We start from the raw sequence: 19,423 nt of genomic DNA on the forward strand, positions 1-19,423 counted from the left end.
AGCCTGATGCCAGGCTTGATCCCAGGACCCTGGGATCATGACCTGAGCTGAAGGCAGATGCTTAAGGACTGAACCACCCAGGTGCCCCTCATTTACATTTTAAAGAATCTTCCAAGAAATACTGCACTGCAGATACTTTTGCTTACATCTTATCAGACAAAACTTCGTTGCATGAACATATCAGCAGGAAGGAAGACTAGGATATGCCATGTTATGGGTGGACAAATTCGCAATAAGGAATAAAAGAAAAATGGACACAGAGAACTGGAGAACGCCCAGTTAAATAATTACTCCCAGATGCACGTGGACTCATGCACATGCACTTGTTTCAAAAATAGTGCTTTGGAATGGCTTGAGCTTGCTTTAGGCACAGTTTTGTTTGTTCATTTGCTTTGTCAACTAGCCCTGTGAAGCTGTATATTACTGCATTTAAACAGCAGGTTTTAAAATAAAAAGCAAAAGTACAGTGATTGGGAGAGAGAGAGAATGAGAGAGAGGAGAGCGAGAGAGAGGGAGGAAAAAAAAAAAAAACAGAGCTTGCCTTGGTTTTATTCTCTCCTTCTATGGGACACTTGAAGTTTTATTTTTGTTGAAAATCAATTGGTATATCTGTGCTTTATGTGAAAAATGCTTTTCAAAATAAAATTTGATTACAAAGTGTACATTGATCAATCATAGTGAAGATAGAGTGACAAATCTAGCAATACCATTTCTTGAACATAAATAGGCAAAGATCAATTTTTATAAAAGTCATTGACAAATTTGCAGAAATTAAGTCTAAAAAACTAAAGTTGTGACACTATTTATAAGAGCAAGCCAATACAAAGTATAAGGTTTCTCCTTATGAAGAAAAATATACTGTTTCTTCTTTTCTTTCTTTTTCTTTTCTAATTTTTCTTTTTTTGTTGTTGCACATATTATATATAAATATGTATGTATATGCATATATATATTTTAACCATTATTGTTGTACAAAATTCAATCAAAAAATATTCCACTGGTCATTTTTTCTGGTCATTATTATTATTTGTTTCACTTAAGATTATTATCCTTTCATAGGGAGGAGAAGGGATATTAAGAAATGATCTGTTCTGGTTGTCAAATCCATTAAGTACACTACTGATACATACAGAAGTGTGATGAGCTTCAGTTTTTTTAATGTGAGAAAATGGGTTGGCTCTTCTCTTTCTTCCTTGGCAGAAGTAGAATGGATATGGGAAAGTTCTCAGTTTAATTCTCAGTTTTGTCACTGAGTATGCAGTCTCTGGGAATCCACCTAATCTTGTTGATCCTTTATTTATTCATAATTAAAATTAGTATAATACCTCTTACTAAACAGGGTGTTATAAAATGTAACTAATTAACACTATCAGAGTAGACCAAAGTCATTAGAGAAATTGCAGAAAGAGCAAAGCATTACCTTTATTTTCATCTTTCCCAATCCTTGTGTTTCCTCACACAGTTTATTCCGGTGAGTTCTTTAACAAATTCAAAATCTGGCAAAAAACTGAAGGGTCTGTGGATGGCATACAGAAAGTGCTAGTTCTCCAACTTGCTGGATCAGATGTCCCTATATTCAGTTCTACCCATCACAACTGTAGAACAGCATGACTCACATGAGCACCCTCATGAGGGGAATTAAAACCAATTATAGCAACAAAGACACAGACAAAATCTGAAGACTGTGGCATATGTAGAATAGTGGAAGGGATTAGAGCTAGGTAGATCAAGATAGATGAAAGGCGTTCTTAGCTTAGCTTTGCTTTGCTTTGTTTTTCTTTGTTTTACTGTGTGAAATGGGAAGTGGTACAGTCCTGGAATTACTGTGGCTTCTGCTTCTCCCCTCTTCCTGTTTGTAATAGAGGTGGTAGCACCCTTGGTAGACCTGTTCTTCCATCTCGTTTGAGGAACAATTCCTAAAAATCTTGCCTACTGCTTATTCCACTTGCCTTTCTAATTTTGTCAGTATCTAATTCTCTGTTTCAAAAACTTTTTTTTTTTCCCCTGAAAGTAGGAAGAGTGGATTCTGTTAGGTGCAACTAAATATAATGTCCAACATGTGCAAACATCAGTAGCTATTGCTTCCGTTAATACTACTGTTAATTTACAGAAAAGAAGATTTTAGCTTGAAGAAAAAAATTTCAAACAATTAAATTAAAATGGAATGGGCTACATATGGAGATTGTGAGTTAACCTCCTCCAGAAGCTTCAAAGCCATAGAGACATAAAGAGATATAAAAGAGATTCCCCGTAAGGTATGAGAGCTTTTGCTGTAACCCCCCTGAAATTGCTTCCAGCACTGAGATTTGGTAATTCTATTTTTAAAACGTGCCACTAGTGAAACTCACAGGAGCTGTAAGGGGTGTGAATCATTTTATTCAGAGGCAAAAAGAGTGAAAATGAATTTCTTCTTCCCCTTTTGCTTCCAATCCATTATAACACTTGGTGATGAGCCTTCTCAACCTGCAGTTAGCAGCCAGCACTTTGCTGGGCATGATGCCTATTAGAGTAGCTGGGAAAATTACTTTTCAACACTGATGTATTATCTCACCTCCATCAGGATTTTGGTTAGTTCTACTATTTGAAAAAAAATTTTTTTTAAATTTGGTTTAAAAATCATCACAGATGCTGTAGGTTTTCATTATATCAGTATATTAAATACAATGAAATATGGTAAAACGAATTTATTTTTATAAAACCTAATAGATGCAGTTATTTACATAATACACACAAGTGAACACAGTCATTACACTAGAGTGAAAATTGTGGGAAAACACCCAAGGAAAAGTAAACTCAAATTAACAGGACTCAGGGGCACCTGGGTGGCTCAGTGGGTTAAAGCCTCTGCCTTCGGCTCAGGTCATGATCCCAGCATCCTGGGATCGTGTCCCGCATCGGGCTCTCTGCTCAGCGGGGAGCCTGCTTCCTCCTCTCTCTCTGCCTGCTTCTCTGCCTAGTTGTGAACTGTCAAATAAACAAATAAAATCTTTAAAAAAAAAAAAACAAATTAACAGTACTCCAATTAACCAAGATGTCCTCCATTATCTGGAATCCCTTCTTGAATCATCATGGTGGACTAAGAAGTAAATCACTACAAAAATAGATCATATATATGTTACTTCCTGGGAATCACTGTAAATCCCCATGATCTCTCAAAGTTTGGCATTTATAGATACTTGTCATATATTATAAACACCCAGAAAAGCTATCCAGACATACTTCAAGTTCTATAATAGATAAGGACATAGTTAGGCTCACTAGATCATATTTATTAATAAGAGTTGAAACAAGGGAAGATTTCTAACATTTTGATTTCTAGTAGAATATCCCATTCCTTGACCATTTGTGATAATGTTTTGTGGAAAATGACAAGCATCCCAGTTTCAGCCCCTTATTACATCTATGGCAGTAGGACAACTCAGAGCATCTTCCTGGGTGAAAGAGTTGACCTTTACACTTCCGCTGTACAGATTCTCTTCTGTCCCTCTGGAATTTTCTCTGCCCCTCTCCTCTATTCTACTCTCTTCAGTTCTCACCGTAAGTGGATTATTCCTAGTCCAAATATCCCAAATCCCAATTACTCTGCTGAGAAACAGACACACTTTTCCTTCTGCCCTGAAAATTTGGCTGCCCTGTTAAGAGTCACCACATCCCAGAGTGAAACTGATCATTTCCTCATTACTGCGTTGCCCCATCTGCCCTGTGTCTGTTAATGGCTCCATTGTTCAGTAATTAAGCCTAGCAAAGTCCTTAAAACTTGCCTGGCACATAGTGAACACTGAAAACCGTTAGCTATTTGTTAATATCATTGTTGGGTCCTCAGATCTCCATTTTTTTGTCTTTGAGTCTTTGGGCTCCTGCTTCTTCCTTTCAACCATCGGTGGACAAGTGTTTTGAATACTACTTTGATGTATCACTTACTTGTCTCTTAACCACCATCTTTCTGTAACCCCTGGGTTAAAACCGTAATTATCTCTCACTACTAAAAGCAACCATAACACTAATACACTAATGGTAGTAGCTAAGATTTATATATATAAATACATATATAATAAATAAATATACATTAAATATATATGCATATATAAATATGTATGTAAGACACTCTGTAAAGCACCTTATTTATTGATCTCAGTCAGGACTGTGCTCAGTGATGTGTAACAAACCCAACTAAAGTGGCTTAAATGAAATATGGGCTTATTTTTTTATATGACAAAAATATTTGGAAGTGCTAATCCAGGTCTGTCTAGTTTGCAAGAAAGTCATCAAAGATCCAGGTTCTTTCTGTACTACATCTTCAAAGTATGGCTTTTCTACTCACACGGTTAAAAAGACTATTCAAGGTCCAGGGTTCATTTGGCCTTTGGGGCATAAAGAAAATGAATAGGGAAAGGCGAAATGTATATGCCAACTGAGTTTTTTGCTGACTCTGTTTCATATATCAGCAAACCAATAGCTTTCCTAGAAGTTGCACTCAGTAGTGTCTCACAATTCTTTGGCCATACTGCATCAAATGGCCACTTCTACATGCAAAGAAGCAAAATGATGAAGTATTCTAGCAACGTTGCTGCCTTCTCTCATCCTCCAAGCTGGTTCTGTTAGAAAGGCAAAACTGGGGAATTGACATTGTTTGGGCAACAAATAGCATCTGCCACATTATCTCACTTAATCCTTGTAGCAGTGCTTTTAGGTGGATGTTCATATATCCCCATTTACAGAGAAACAAAGGAAGGGTTAGAAAATTAAGTAACTTCCCCACAGCAAGAACATTTATCAAGTAGGTATTATTGTATTCCCAATTATAGATGAGGAAATTGAGTATCAGAAAATTTAAGTACCTTGTCCAGGAGTCAGGATTCAAGCCTGATATATCTGACTACAGAGTCATTGTGTGACTCTTGTAGTGCTAGACCCAATACCAGAACTATGGTCCTCTTGTCCCCACTCTGTCTCTTTTCCTATGTCCTCCAGGTAAATAAATAATTCTAAAATATATTTTTGGTTGTATCTTCGATCTACTTATGTACCCTCCATTAGCATTTCAACAGATGCTTTCTGAGGTTCTGTATCACAACCATAGGCTCATCCTTGAGTCCAAATACAGATGTGCTAGAAGGCTTCTGTGAATTCTGACAGCACCCACCTTAAATACCTACCACATATCTCTGATGCTCGACCTTAGAACTTTCTCCAGAACTTAAGGAGCTTGATTATTCTATGTGCATGGGAAAATGAGGATTAAAACTCCTTATAACAACCCTGAAATGATGGAGGAAGTGAATTAATAGATAAATGCTCTAGCCCAACTCTTTTTAAAGAGATGATTATAAGACCAATTTTATATGGTTCCTGTGGTGTCCTTGGGAATGTACCTTACAGACCTTCAAATACAAGGGGCATCATTGAGGATCCATGCTGCAGGGCTCTGAAATCCATCTCCATGTATATTCTGAGGCTATGCTTTCCATTGGCTGTTCCCATCTAAGGACTGACAGATCTGCTCCTAGACGTCATAAGAATCCTTTGACAAACAACTTTGAGTCTAGCACTTCCCACAACCTTTTTGAAATCTCTTTGGAATATGTGACAGTCTGGGATGATTTGCCCCCTCCCCTCACTTTTTCTCACAGACCTTTCCCATAGTAAAGTGATTTCATGTTTAATGTAGTCTTGGGGTATCCTTCTGGGAGGACCCAGATTCACACAGGTCCTCAATTTATCCCTTTTGGGATTGCCCACAGCAGTAACCAGTTCACTAATGCATCTGCTGTTGGACTGTTCTTTTCTTGTCTTTCTTTCCTGCTCCCTTTTTTTTCCCTGGGATCACCTCTCAGATGAACAAATTGCAGTCCCCAAGGCTCTGTTTGTGAGGATACCTAACCTAAAACAAACTTGTTTCTAGAAAATAACATTACTATCCACCTCTCTTGGTTAACATTCAGAGTCTGCCATAATCTGTCCTGAAACAACTGTTTTTTCTTTCCATTATCTCCTACTCTAGCATTCAGTCAACTTCTCGTATTCTCAATTCCCCTGCACCCTTCCCTGAGTACTTATGTTTGTATCATTTTGAAAAACAATATGCCAGTCTCCAACACATCTGGTACTCTGGAACCGTATCATTGGTCACCAATATGCATTACCCTTCTAGAAAAGAAGACTGTACATCCCACCTTTCAACTATGGCATGACTGTCTGATTTTCATAGCTAATAAAATGTAGAAGAATTGATAGGTATCACTTCTAGGTAGAAGCTTTAAGAGCTAGAACCTACTCTACTATGCTCTCTTTTCCCTCTTCTGCAAAGACACATAATACGGAGTAGGAATTTCTGTCATTTTGGGGCCCAGTAGGAAAATGATGTCCAGCAGAGTTACACTTGAACCACTTGTGTATATGAAACACAAGTGAGGAATAAAGATTTGTTTTCATAAGCAACTGAGATTGGGGATCATTTATTACTGAAGCGAACTTAGATTGTCCTAACAGATACATACTCCTCTGTATTAAGCTGGATAGAGATTTACAGACTCACTGATCCACCTGTCTCCCACAGGATGCTTGGAACATACAACCTCAGTTATTCCTACATCATTTTTAATTTCCTAGGTTCTTTGAAGACTTTATTCCCATTTGCAACCCATCTGGTTTTCTTCTGATAATGTATCCCTGGCATGATGATATTTAATTCAGCCTCAAATATTTATTTTAAAAAATCAAGGTCAAATCGTTTTCTAAAAATACGGTTTATCTTATTACATCTTGGTACGAAAGAACTTTATCCCAATTGCATTCCTGCTATAATCAGACTTGTCAAAATGGAAGCAAATAATTTGTTTGGGGGAGTTATGTCAGTATCTGAAAATTTTTTCTTTATTTTGTGGTCCAGGAGATATATGCGAGGAAAGAGTGATGTATTCAATGGAATAATTAAGGGTTTAGGCTTATTCCCTAACTGCAGTAGCACCCAAAGTCACAAAAAGTAGGCTATTATACGATTATAGAAATTGTTGCTAAGACACATGTTCATATTTTAGTGTTAAATGCCAACTAAGTTGTTATATTGGAAGCGTAAATGTAGAAATAGATCAGAAAGCAAAAAAGGAGTATTATTTTTATTGCTTATAACTGAGGCATATAATTTATTACATTCGAACCTTCACCATTCATTGTTTCTGGAGTATCATCTTAGATTTCCATTTTGTTCTTTTTGTTTTTAAGAGTAAAGTGCTAAGAAAAGCAGGATGTGTTTTTTAAGAAAACATGTTTAACTGCCAAAAAGAGACGTAAGTACTTTAGAATATGAATGTAGAGGATGACTCATGTCCCAAGTGTATGTGTGTGTTTCAACCTGCCCTCTCCTTAAGAGAAGTAGCCCATATGGAAATGAACTCTGTAGGGTCAGAGTCAGTCAGTACTCACTGTGACAAATATCCCCATGTACTTTGATTCATGCTATTTTTTCTTTTTTTTTATGAATCATATGTTAGTTCTTTCCCATGTTGTTGCCTGGGCTCCATCTATCAGAGTTTTGTCATAATTTCTGTGAAGGCATTACGATTCACAGTAAATATTTTGCTCATAGATTATAATAAGAAGCCAACTGTCAGCAAGAAATATTGTAATAAAACAACTCCTGTGCTTATGGCAATTTTGAGTTTTATTTAAAATTGCTGACTTATAGATAATCATTCAGTCAACACTAATCAAGTTCTCAGTATATGTAAAATACAAGAATAGACACTGTCAGGAGAAACAAAACTTCCTTGAAAAGTTGACAGTCTAACTAATGGGGCATGCCTAATAAATCAATATGAAATATGCATGAGAACATATGGCACTTTTATACAGTTGACTCTTGGACACTATGGGTTTGAACAGTGAGGGTCCACTTCTATGCATTTTGTTTTGTTTTTTACATAGAGACAGTATAGTACTGTAAATATATTTTCTCTTCCTTATGATTTTTTTGAATAAAATTTTCTTTTTTTAGCTTCCTTATTGTAAGAGTATAGTAAATAACCCATATAACATACAAAATATGTGTTAATTAGCCCTGTAATTGGTAAGGCTTGTGGTTAACAACAGGCTGTTAAGTTTGGGGGTATTTAAAAGTTATACATGGGGGCGCCTGGGTGGCTCAGTGGGTTAAAGCCTCTGCCTTCAGCTCAGGTCATGATCTCAGGGTCCTGGGATCGAGCCCCGCATCGGGCTCTCTGCTCAGCAGGGAGCCTGCTTCCCTTCCTCTCTCTCTGCCTGCCTCTCTGCCTACTTGTGATCTCTGTCTGTCAAATAAATAAATAAAATCTTTTAAAAAAAATAAATAAAAGTTATACATGGATTTTCAACGATGGTGGGGGGGGGGCAGTGGATGCCAGTGCCTCTAAGCCCCACATTGTTCCAGAGTCAACTGTATGCATACACATACATATGTGCAAGCAAGCATACATAAGTATGACTATACATATGGATTACATGTGTGTGTGTAATCTCTCTACATGATGAAAATTTACTGTGTGAAATAATAATTATTCAAACGATTACTTGTATTTCACTGTTCTTTCTGACATAGTGCTTGGCATATAGTACTTGGCACTCAGTAATTTTAATTTAAAAATAAGTGGCTGAATGAGACCTCAAAAAATAGAAACCAATTTTACAGGTCTCTTAGCAGATTGTACTTCCAAACTTTACAGATTTGATCCTCTATTTTATTAGCCAGATGTGGCATGGATGACTGTAGGCTATTTTACAAATTAATTCCAACCGCTAAGAAAAAAGAGTTGCACCACTAAGCTTGTTTGCAAGGCTATATTCTGAAGATTATTCCAAATATTCCAAAAGATTTCAAGCATCAGACAGAAGTGCTAGAATAAGTGTTTAGAACTCTGAAGTGTTATATGAAAGGGGATCCATTTCCACTGGAATAAGTAAATTCTGGCATGTTTATCACTCATGCAGATCACAAATTCTGATGTTCAGCTGTAATTGTCTAATAATATGGCCTGCCCAGAAGCAGAAAGGGGTTTTGCACAATTTAATATAAAGCACCATGGATGAAATCTGTGTAAAATTATTGAAAATAAAAAATAAATAAATAAATAAATAATAAATAAATAAAAATCTGTGTAAAATTATTGAAAGTACTCTAGCAAACAGAAAGGGATCACCAGTCGTTTAGAAGATAATCTCATTAGAAACGAACTACATGCTCCAGATTCTGGAAATGCAAATTTGAAAGTTCACTAAAAAAAAGGAAACAACAAACTTTTTTCTGGAAATGCATTCTGGAAATGCAAATTTGAAAGTTCACTAAAAAAAAAAAAAAAAAAGGAAACAACAAACTTTTTTGGACTAAACTCTAAAGAAAATTTAGTTAGGGGAAGGTAAGGGATTCTCACTACTACTGATGGTGGAGTAGTTTATTACAGATCAGTTTTCCTGTTGGAACTAAAAAATTTATCCAAAAATGGTTTTTGAATGTGTTGAAATCGTTGGAGAACTAGGAGGGTAGCCAGGACTTTAGGATTTCACATTATAGACAAAAAGAAAGTACTCAGTCAGTAAATCTGTGACATTTTTTGTTCTTCAAGGCTTGTAGCAATATGTAAGTGGCACAGAGCTGAGACCCTAGGAAGCAGAGTAAAAGACGGCGGAAAATGATCTGGAAATTGGAGCAGAGCTTTCTAGAGGCTCACGGGACTGGGAAAACAAGAGTTTGAATTTAGGGCCAAGCAAGAAGGAGTCTGATGAAGATCTAGACTTTTAATTAGAACTGTAAAAGACCATTCCAAGAGTGAACAAGTGGGTTAGGTTAGTAAACACGAAATTCCATTCAAACAAGCTCAATTCCAAACTGGGTTATGTGTTCTGTTTCTGGTTTAATTGACTGTCAAAAAGCAAAATACATTCTCCATGGAAGAAAATGATATCAGTTAGAGCTTCAGACAATCACAATTTCTCACAGGCAATAACCTGGCATTCAGTCAAAAGTTATCAGCCCTGACAAGAGACAGGGACAAATAATACCAAAACAAGAGGAAAAGTAAAGAGACAATAGAAACAAATCCTTAGAAGATTATAATATTGACTTTAAAATAATTACAATTAATATGTTCAGTAAAATAGATGGAGAATTTCACCAGAAAAATAGAATTCATAAAGAAGAATTAAATGGAAATTACAAAACATGAAAACATAACGGTAGATGTGAAGAATGAAATAGAAATGTATAAAAACCTTTCATCACAGCAGAAAAAAGGATTTATTAACTATAATTTGTCAATAATAAAATATCCACTCTGAATGAGTAGAATAAAGAACTGGAAATAGAGAAATGAGTGTAAGAGACATATGGGAAATGCAAATACAAACAGTATTTGAAAATTTCCCCAAACTTATGAAAGCTATCAAGTTAAAGATTCAAGCAGTTATATAAACCTCACACATGAATAAAATTTAAAATAGATAAGCACAGGTGGGCATATTACAACTCCAGTTGTTGAAAATTGTACATTAGGGGTAGACAGGCTATTTCTATAAAGGGGTAGATAGAAAATACCTTAGTCTTTGAAGGCCATGCTATCCCTTTTACAACAATTCAACTCTGCTGTAAGCAGCCCTAAGTGATTTGTAAACAAATGGACACAGTTATATTCCAATAAAACTTTATAAAAACAGTCAGTGTGCCAGATTTGCTCTGGAAACCATAATTTGCTACAGACAAAAAGAAGATTTTAAAAGCAACAGAGGAAAAAAAAACACATCACTTTTAACAAAACAACAGGACCGATCGTTGAGTTCTCAACAGAAGTGGTGAAAGCTGCAAGGCAGTGATACTGCATTTTTAATTTGCTGAAAGAAAATAATTGCCCAACATCCAATCCAGTCTTAAGGATTTATGAAATGTCTCTCCAAAGGGAAGGCAAACTAAAGATATTTCCAGCCAAACAAAAGTTATTTGTCAACAGAAGAATTTCACTAAAAGAAATACTAAAGAGAATACTTCAGGAAGAATTAAAATAGTCCCAGACAGAAGCACAAATAAAAAGGAAGAGATGAAAATTACTGAACAAGATAAATATGTGGCTAAATCTGAATGGACCCTTATTGTAAATAATTAAATAGATCTTATGGTGGCTAAACTATATACAGAATTAAAATTCAAGGCAAAAATAACACAAGGCGCAGGACACATAATTACAAGGATATAAGATTTTTATTAATAATTATATATAAATAAAATAATATAAATATAATTTAGAAGTGAAAATATGGAAGAAAGTGGTGGGGGAAAACATAGAAAAGCATAACCTACCAAAACCAATACAGAGAAAAAATTTAAATCTGAATAATTCTATATGTGTTCAGGAGATTGAACACATAAGAAAATTCTGGTACAGAGGGCCTAGCTAGTAACTCCTTTCAAAATCTAAAAGAAAAATATCAATATGAACAAAAGCTTCCACAAAAAAGTAGGAATCCCTTCTTCACTTCTTTTAAGAGGCCAACACAAACTTTATTACACAAACCAACATGGCAATTTATTATATACAAAGAAAATTATAGGCTAATCATCTTGAGAACTAAGCTTTAAAGTTCTAAAACATTCTCAGATGAAGGTAAATTAAGAGAATTTGTCACCAGCAGAAATGCCCTGAAACAATAATTAAAGAAAAATCCCTGGGCGCCTGGGTGGCTCAGTGGGTTAAAGTCTCTGCCTTCCGCTCAGGTCATGATCCCAGGCTCCTGGGATTGAGCCCCTCATCGCGCTCTGCTCAGCAAGGAGCCGGCCTCCCCCTCTCTCCCTGCCTGGCTCTCTGCCTACTTGTGATCTCTCTCTCTGTCAAATAAATAAATAAAATCTTTAAAAAAAGAAAAAGAAAAATCCCTGAATAGAAAGAAAATGATAAAAGAATCTTGGGACATCAGGAAGAAATTTTTTTAAATGCAGTTTAAAAACATTAGCAAGTATAGCAGACTTTCCTTCTCTTCTAGAGTTTTCTAAATTATATTTGATAGTGGAAACAAACGAAAAAGAATTAACATTGTTTGATGTGGTTCTAAAGTATATAAGGGAAATATTTAACACAATTAAATTATAAAGGACTAATAAAGGAACAAAAGGGAGTAAGGGTTTTCATACTGCACTCATATTGGCAAATGAGGACCCCGATTGACTGTGATAAGGTATATATATAATGTCTAAGGTGTACACTAAAAAAGCTATACAGACACTATGGAAACATCAAAACATCACCCCATAGATCAAAAAGTAACCCACAGAAGGGCAGAAAAAAGAAATAAAAGAAAAGACAAATAACAAAAAGAAAAAAAAGACAGACTTAACACCTTACAAATTGATAATTACTGTTAATATAAAAGATCTAAATAATATAAAGTATAAGGTTGACAATGTTTATTAAAAAACAATGACTCCGCTCTATGTTGTCTATAATAAATTAATTTCAAATATAATAGCATAAGCAGATTGTCAGTAAAAAGATAGAAAAATACACATAATTGAGTTTAATCAAAAGAAACCAGGAATGACTCCATTAATATCAGATAATGTAGATTTCAGAGTAATAAAATGTCATAAACAGTGAGGGAATTATATAGTGATAAGAAGTCAAACCATCAAGAAGACATAATAATCCAAAATGTTTATGTACCAAAAAACAGAGATGAAAACATGGGAAGCAAAAATGGATAAAACTGAAAGGAGAAATACAATATCCAGAACTGTTTATGGAAACTTAAAACATGCCTCTCTCAAAAATGGATGAGAAAAACTAGAAAGAAAATCAGTGAGGGAGAAATCAACAGTGTGATCAACCAACAGGATCTAATCAACATTTATACAATACTTCACCAAACAACAGCATAATACGTATTATTTTCAAGTACCCACAAATATCATCAACATAGAAAATCAAATGAACAATAGAAAAAAAATATTAAAAATCAATGAAATGAAGGGTTTTTGGGGGGAAAAAACAAAATTGACAAACTATTAGAATGACTGTTATAAAAAAGACAAGAGATAACAAGTGGTTCTGGCAAAAACTGGACAGCCACAGCTTGGAGGGTTTTGTTTGTTTTTTTGTTTTGCTTTTTTTAGTGAGACTTTGGCTTTAGTCTCACATGTTATACAATAATTAACACAAAATGGATCATTAAATGTAAAGCACAAAATTCTAAAACTTTTAGAAAATAATAAAAAAGAAACTATTTGGTATCTAAGACTGAGCAAAGAATTCTTAGACTTGATAATAAAAGCACAATCCATAGAAAGAAATATCAATAAATTGATACACATATCATAGACAAAAGCTAAACAGCCAGAATATGCGCATGGATAAAAAAGTTGTTCAATCACTACTAATCAGAAAAACTCAAAAGTGACATACTGTTTTATGGCTATCAGAGGAACTTTTGTCAAAAAAACTTAACAAAGTAGGTGTTTGCGAGGGTATGGAGACACAGGAACCCTTACATCTTTTTGGTAGACTTTAAAATATTCTGAAGAGCAGAATATTTATCTGCCATCCAGTAACATTGAAGATGTGCACATTTTTTGGTTTAGCAATTTCATTTCTGGAAATATTTGCCTAAAGGAACTTTCATCCATATACCCATGGAAGCATGAACAATGATATTCATTTCAATGTTATTTACAATATTATTATTTTTTTTACGATTTTATTTATTCATTTGAGAGAGAAACACAGAGAGAGCAGAAGCCCGGGAGGAGGCAGAGGGAGAAGCAGACTCCCTGCTGAGCCCAGGAGCCTGGCCTGGGGAGCTTGATTCCTAGGACCTAGAGATCATGACCTGAGCCAAAGGCAGATGCCTACACATCTGAGCCACCCAGGTGCCCTACAATTTTTTTAAAAAAGGAAACAAAATAAATGGCTGATGGATTAATAAACCACGATGTAGCCACATGATGGAATATGATACATGTAACATTTCAAATGAATGAACCAGAACTTTTTGTGCCCACATGGATTTATATAATTATTTAATGAAATAATGCAGAAGGACAACATTCACCTAAACTTTTAAAGCAAACCAAATTTAAGTCTGTGTTTATTTGACAGAGAAACATATGTGTAGAAAGATAGAATCATATATGGGAAGGACTATACAGCAAGTTCAGAACTGGGGTTACTTATGGGTGGGGAGGGTGGAGGAATAAATGGGTCTTTGCTTTACCTAAAATGCTGTATTTTCTAGATAAAGAAGGAACAAGTGAGAGGGGAAGTGAAATGTGAGTTTGTTATGGCAAATTATTAACATTTCTTCATCTTAGCTGGTATCAACAGAGATGTCTATTATAGTATTCAACCTTCCAACTGCCCACAATATTTCATAATAAAAAATACAAGAAGCTGGCCTGGGAGATGTTTCGTCACTAAAAGTACTCAATTATATTTTTTCAGGAACATATACACAAATACACACTTAGGAGAAGTGGTATGAGAGGGTCTTATTCATCAAGTGTAGAGGATCTAAACAGGTATCTGTGCAAGCCCTATGAGGTATATATTAGAGACTGCAAAAGTGTCAATAGAATTGGCAAAGTCTTTCCCAACCAACAGATCCTACAAATAGAAATTAGAATTTTCCTTAATCTGTTCTGTAAATTCATCAGCCTCCTTCATAAAGGAAAACTGTGGCATAATGAATGAAATTAGAAGTCTTTCCCATTGCATTCTGTAAATTGCACTCACTCTAGAGAAGCAGAATTTGCTTGCATTGCTCTCAACACACCAGACTGTGCTGTTAAATATCAATTATCACCAACTTGATCATGTTTCTCATGTGAATAGACTTAAAGAGAAATCCAAATTTGGGCATCTATTGTATTACAGACTTGATTTTTATTAAAAAAAATACTAGTAGTATAGTAATACATTCTCGTTAGTGCAAGTACAAGTAATACAAATAAGGTGGAAGTTCTGCTTTGGATCTCCAAAATTCTAATTCAGGTTCTGCTTGACCCTCCAGAGAAAACCCTGGGTTTTTGAGTGTCAGCTCTATTGGCATAAAGGATAAAACAATTTGTTGTGGGACAGGCCTGAAAGATGATTAATAGCACCCCTGCCTTCTGTCTCCTATATGCCAAGAGCACATTTCCTGCCCCCAGCTGTAACAATCAAAAATGACTCGAGACATTCCCAAATGTCCCCTGGGGGCACTAATTGTGTTCTGGTTTAGTACTACTATCTGTAGTATATCATTTGACACTTTTCATTATTATATAGCATTTTAGTATATAGAGATTTATATATGGATTTTTAAATACCAATTGTATCATATGTACATATTATTTTGCATCTTGGCTCTTTTTTTTCTGGTACTTTTCATTCAGTACTATGTTGTTACAAAACTTTCAACATCTGTATCCTATGACTATTATTTTTTTACTATGTATTATTCCTTCATATGGGTATATTACTTTTTAACCACAAATATTTAAGTTGATTTAAGTACATTCAACCTGCTAGAAAAATTCTTCCATCTATTTACTCCCAGTCATGCCTAAAATTAATGCCTTTCTGGTCTAGGTGAGAGTGCCTTTTGTTTTCTGTTTCTACCAAATAGAATAAAAATATGCAATACCAATATTTCAAAATGCCTTCAGTCATCTCTTAAATATTTTCTAAATTATTTTCCATCCCTATCCTATCATTGCTGATGAAGGAGCCACAATGTCTAGGTATAAATTGGCCGTGGGTTTCATTCATGCAGTACCTATCACAGTCTGTTCTCCTTCCTTAGGCATTTTGAGGCTAAGCATTATTGCAACTATAAATCACCCATTCACAAACTCATTTCCCCTAAAAGGGCCTAAGAGCCTCTCGGGTGTCCTGTATTTGAGAAAACATTGATCTGAGCTGCAAGCTGTGTGGCAAAGTGGAAAAGATTCTAGATCAGGAGCAAAAAGAGCCAAGTTCTGCTCTCATATACCCCAAGTAAGTTCCTTTCTACTCTGAACTTATGTGCCCTCATTGGAATAATAACGACTTGAGAAGGCTGGTTTTCAGACTGAAGCTCTGAGATTTCCTGACTCCTTTTAGGTTTCAAAACCAAAGCTTTGTGTAGATTTCATTCAGCTGGCCGATAATTATCATATTGTCCATTCCTTGTGCTCTCTGTAGACGAGGTAGAACTGGGAGTTTGAACACTTTCCTGTGTAATGAATTAAATAGCCTATGATGAAAAAGAAAATACATTTTATGCCGACTTAACTAAAGTATTAAAAACCATTTTGTCTCAAGCAGTCAATAGCACCTTTAATAGTCAAAATGTCCATTATGTATATGTATATCAAATCATCACATTTTACACTTTAAATACATATTCCTCAATAAAGTTAAAAATGTCCATTATTTCCTGTATCATGGTATGAATAATTATTTCTCTATGTTTAAACCATGTGGATGTCTTAAGAGTTGAATATAATTAATCATCCATTTCATTTTTGAATGAACAGAAACCTGGTTATTTTGTCTAAATTCAATTAACCAGATATTTTGTAAATCACTTGGTGAATGTGCAGGCACAGCTTTCTTATGCCAGTTGCAGAGCAAGGTCTTTCTTTTAAAAACAAAAATTTATGCTAATTAAATACTGTTAACTCCTTTCTGCATCTTATCAAGGTCAATGGTGTTAGACAATTGGCAGGCCATAGCAATTACCCCATTCTAACAATACCATTTATGGTATATATAGAAAAAAATGTTCCTAGACAGTTCCTTAGGCTAAAGTGGTCAGAATTTTGATCCTGTAGTCCCAAACTCTGAACACAACTGATTGAACTATAAGAATAAAAAAAACAGCTAATCTATAGACTGGGAAATGTCAAATCAGAGTCTGGATGAAAAGAATCTTCCTGATTTGGGAATAATAATCAATTACATCAGTGAGATCTTCTGTTAATGGTGGCTTGCATTATAGATAGAGAAGATTCCACTGGAAGTAGAACAGAAGGGGGGGAAATGCAAAAACAAGAAAGTATGTAAATAGCAAGTTAAGAGCATCCAGCAAGAAATTAAAACTGCGGGTAAATCGAAGTCATAAAGTTGAGAAGATAATTTCCAAATGGGAGGTTATTTGCAAAATAGAAACAGATGAACCAAGTTGCTATGTGGTAGAAGGATCCAGAGAGTCTTAACCAATGAGAAGGCAGTGAGCAAGACTGGCCCAGAGTGGATTCTGTTCTTAAATCTGATCGCTCACAGTGGAGGCTCTTGAGATGCCAGCTGTACACTCTTGCACTGAGTTAGGTAAAAACTGGTACCCAACATATAACTGTATAATAGAAGAGAGAAGAGGCATGATACCCCAACAAAAACTACCCAAAGCCTCAGCTGTGTTTGTCCCATCCTATTTCATACCTTCAGGCTGAGGAAAAGTATCTAATACATGAATAAACAGCCCTTATACATGGCTTATGCTGGGAATCAATCTCAGAGTAGGAAGCAAATCAAGAAGTTACCCCACACTAAAACAGAGTAAGTGCAGTTTCTAAACAGAGCAGCCCACACTACACAGAAGCAAGGTCAAAATAACTAGTATAACAACTAGACTGATATATTCTCCAATAGAGAGAAATAGATATAATAGCTGGTGAAGCCAATCTAGAATAAAAAATAACCAAAGAATTAGATGAAAATACCCCATAAATGTTTCGTACCAGAGAAGTTCTTATTAAGTAACTAAAAATAAGAGCACCAAGACAAAATAATTTAAAAAAAAAAAAAAAGAAACTTCAGAGCTAAAATACACTTATGAATAAGACTATATCAGAAAATTGGGGAGTGGTGATTGGAGAAAGTAAGAGAATGCTAGTTTTCTAATATTTTTATAAGGAAATTAAGAGATAAAATTGAAATACAATTTAAAAACAACATTAATATTAATTTCTCAATGTTTTCAAGTTACTGTTTCTTTAAAACTATAGAGGGATTATTGAGAGGGATTATTGAGAATACTTTGTAGAGTGAATAATTTTTTTGATGTTCAATTCCTTCTATTTTTTGCATTTCTTTAATTGCTTTTTACTTCAAATTTAATATTTGCATGAAATTAAATTAACAATTCTGTTAATTAGCACTTGCATAATGATGTCATTTTTACAGAGTTTTTCTGATGTTGTAATGATGGATCTCTCTTCATATAAATATAGATATTTGGAATGCCATTCACCTAATGGTAGCAATAGTTATTTCTAAAGAGTAGAATTGGGTTTTGTGATTTTTAAATTTTTTTCTACATCCCTTTAATTCCTTAATGAGAGAATATGCCAGTTTCACAAAAATAATAAATTTATTTTAAAAAAGTAATCAGGCAGCGTGTGATCCAAATCCTGAGATGAGGCATACAAATATCTCATTTCCTCTTTCTGCAGTTGTGATCAGAGATTCTTCCAAGTAGAACTAGATAATAATGCAAAAAGTCTTTAGTCCTTTAAATAAATAGGTAAATAAACAAAGTCAAGATATTTGCACATTTTCTCACATCATCATCATCAAAACCTAAAGAAATGGAATTCCAGTTAACTATCTGCTACACATGTTCAGCTTCACTTTTTCACTCCTTAAATTTGGAATTCATTATCCTCTTTAGAAGCTAAAGAACACTACAGATAATTTCCAAAGGAAAAAGAGCCTCTCCCCACACAAAATATTTCACACTGCTAGAGGGGGTCCATGGGACTTGTGGAGTTTAGCCAGTGGCACCAGAAGACAATCCCCTCTGTGTGCTACATGTCTCTGCAAGTAGTGGCATTCTGGTTTGCAATGTGGACTCTGCCACCTGCTCCTCATTGTTTAGGTGGTATCATTTTCATGTGCATTTCCACATATCTGAGGATCCACGTTATAACCATAAGCATGAGAGTCATACGTCAAGAACAACACAAAGGACCAAAAACTAGAATGAAGATGTGTTGCTGATAGAAAAAAAAAAAAAATGATCCTGACCAAGAGCATAAATCAGTGAAATTATCCTCTGAGGAAACACATGAAGCTTTATAAATCACACACACACAGATGCTGAGATGATCAAGGACAATCACTGAGCATGTTTGTCTTCAAGAATCTCAACATCTCAAGATAGAAAAAAAATCGAAATTGAGAACAAATGAGTTTGACTCCATGTCTTTGCTACTGCAGAGTTGCTGTCTGCCACCAAATCTGTATTTTTCCACTCCAGATTCAAATTCCCCAGGTGACAGCAATTCTGTCATTTGCCTCAGGAGATAAGTCTATCATCTAACACTGCCAGCAAGATGTTGCTGAGAGTAAGCCTAACTGTTTCCATTATTTTCATCCCATTACTCCCAGTTATCCCCTATTGCGCTATTCTAAATACTGTGATTCCACTCTCATCTGTTTTTATTTCTTTCAAA

This window comes from Martes martes (assembly GCF_963455335.1).
Source record: "Martes martes genome assembly, chromosome: 1".
Classification (NCBI taxonomy): domain Eukaryota; kingdom Metazoa; phylum Chordata; class Mammalia; order Carnivora; family Mustelidae; genus Martes; species Martes martes.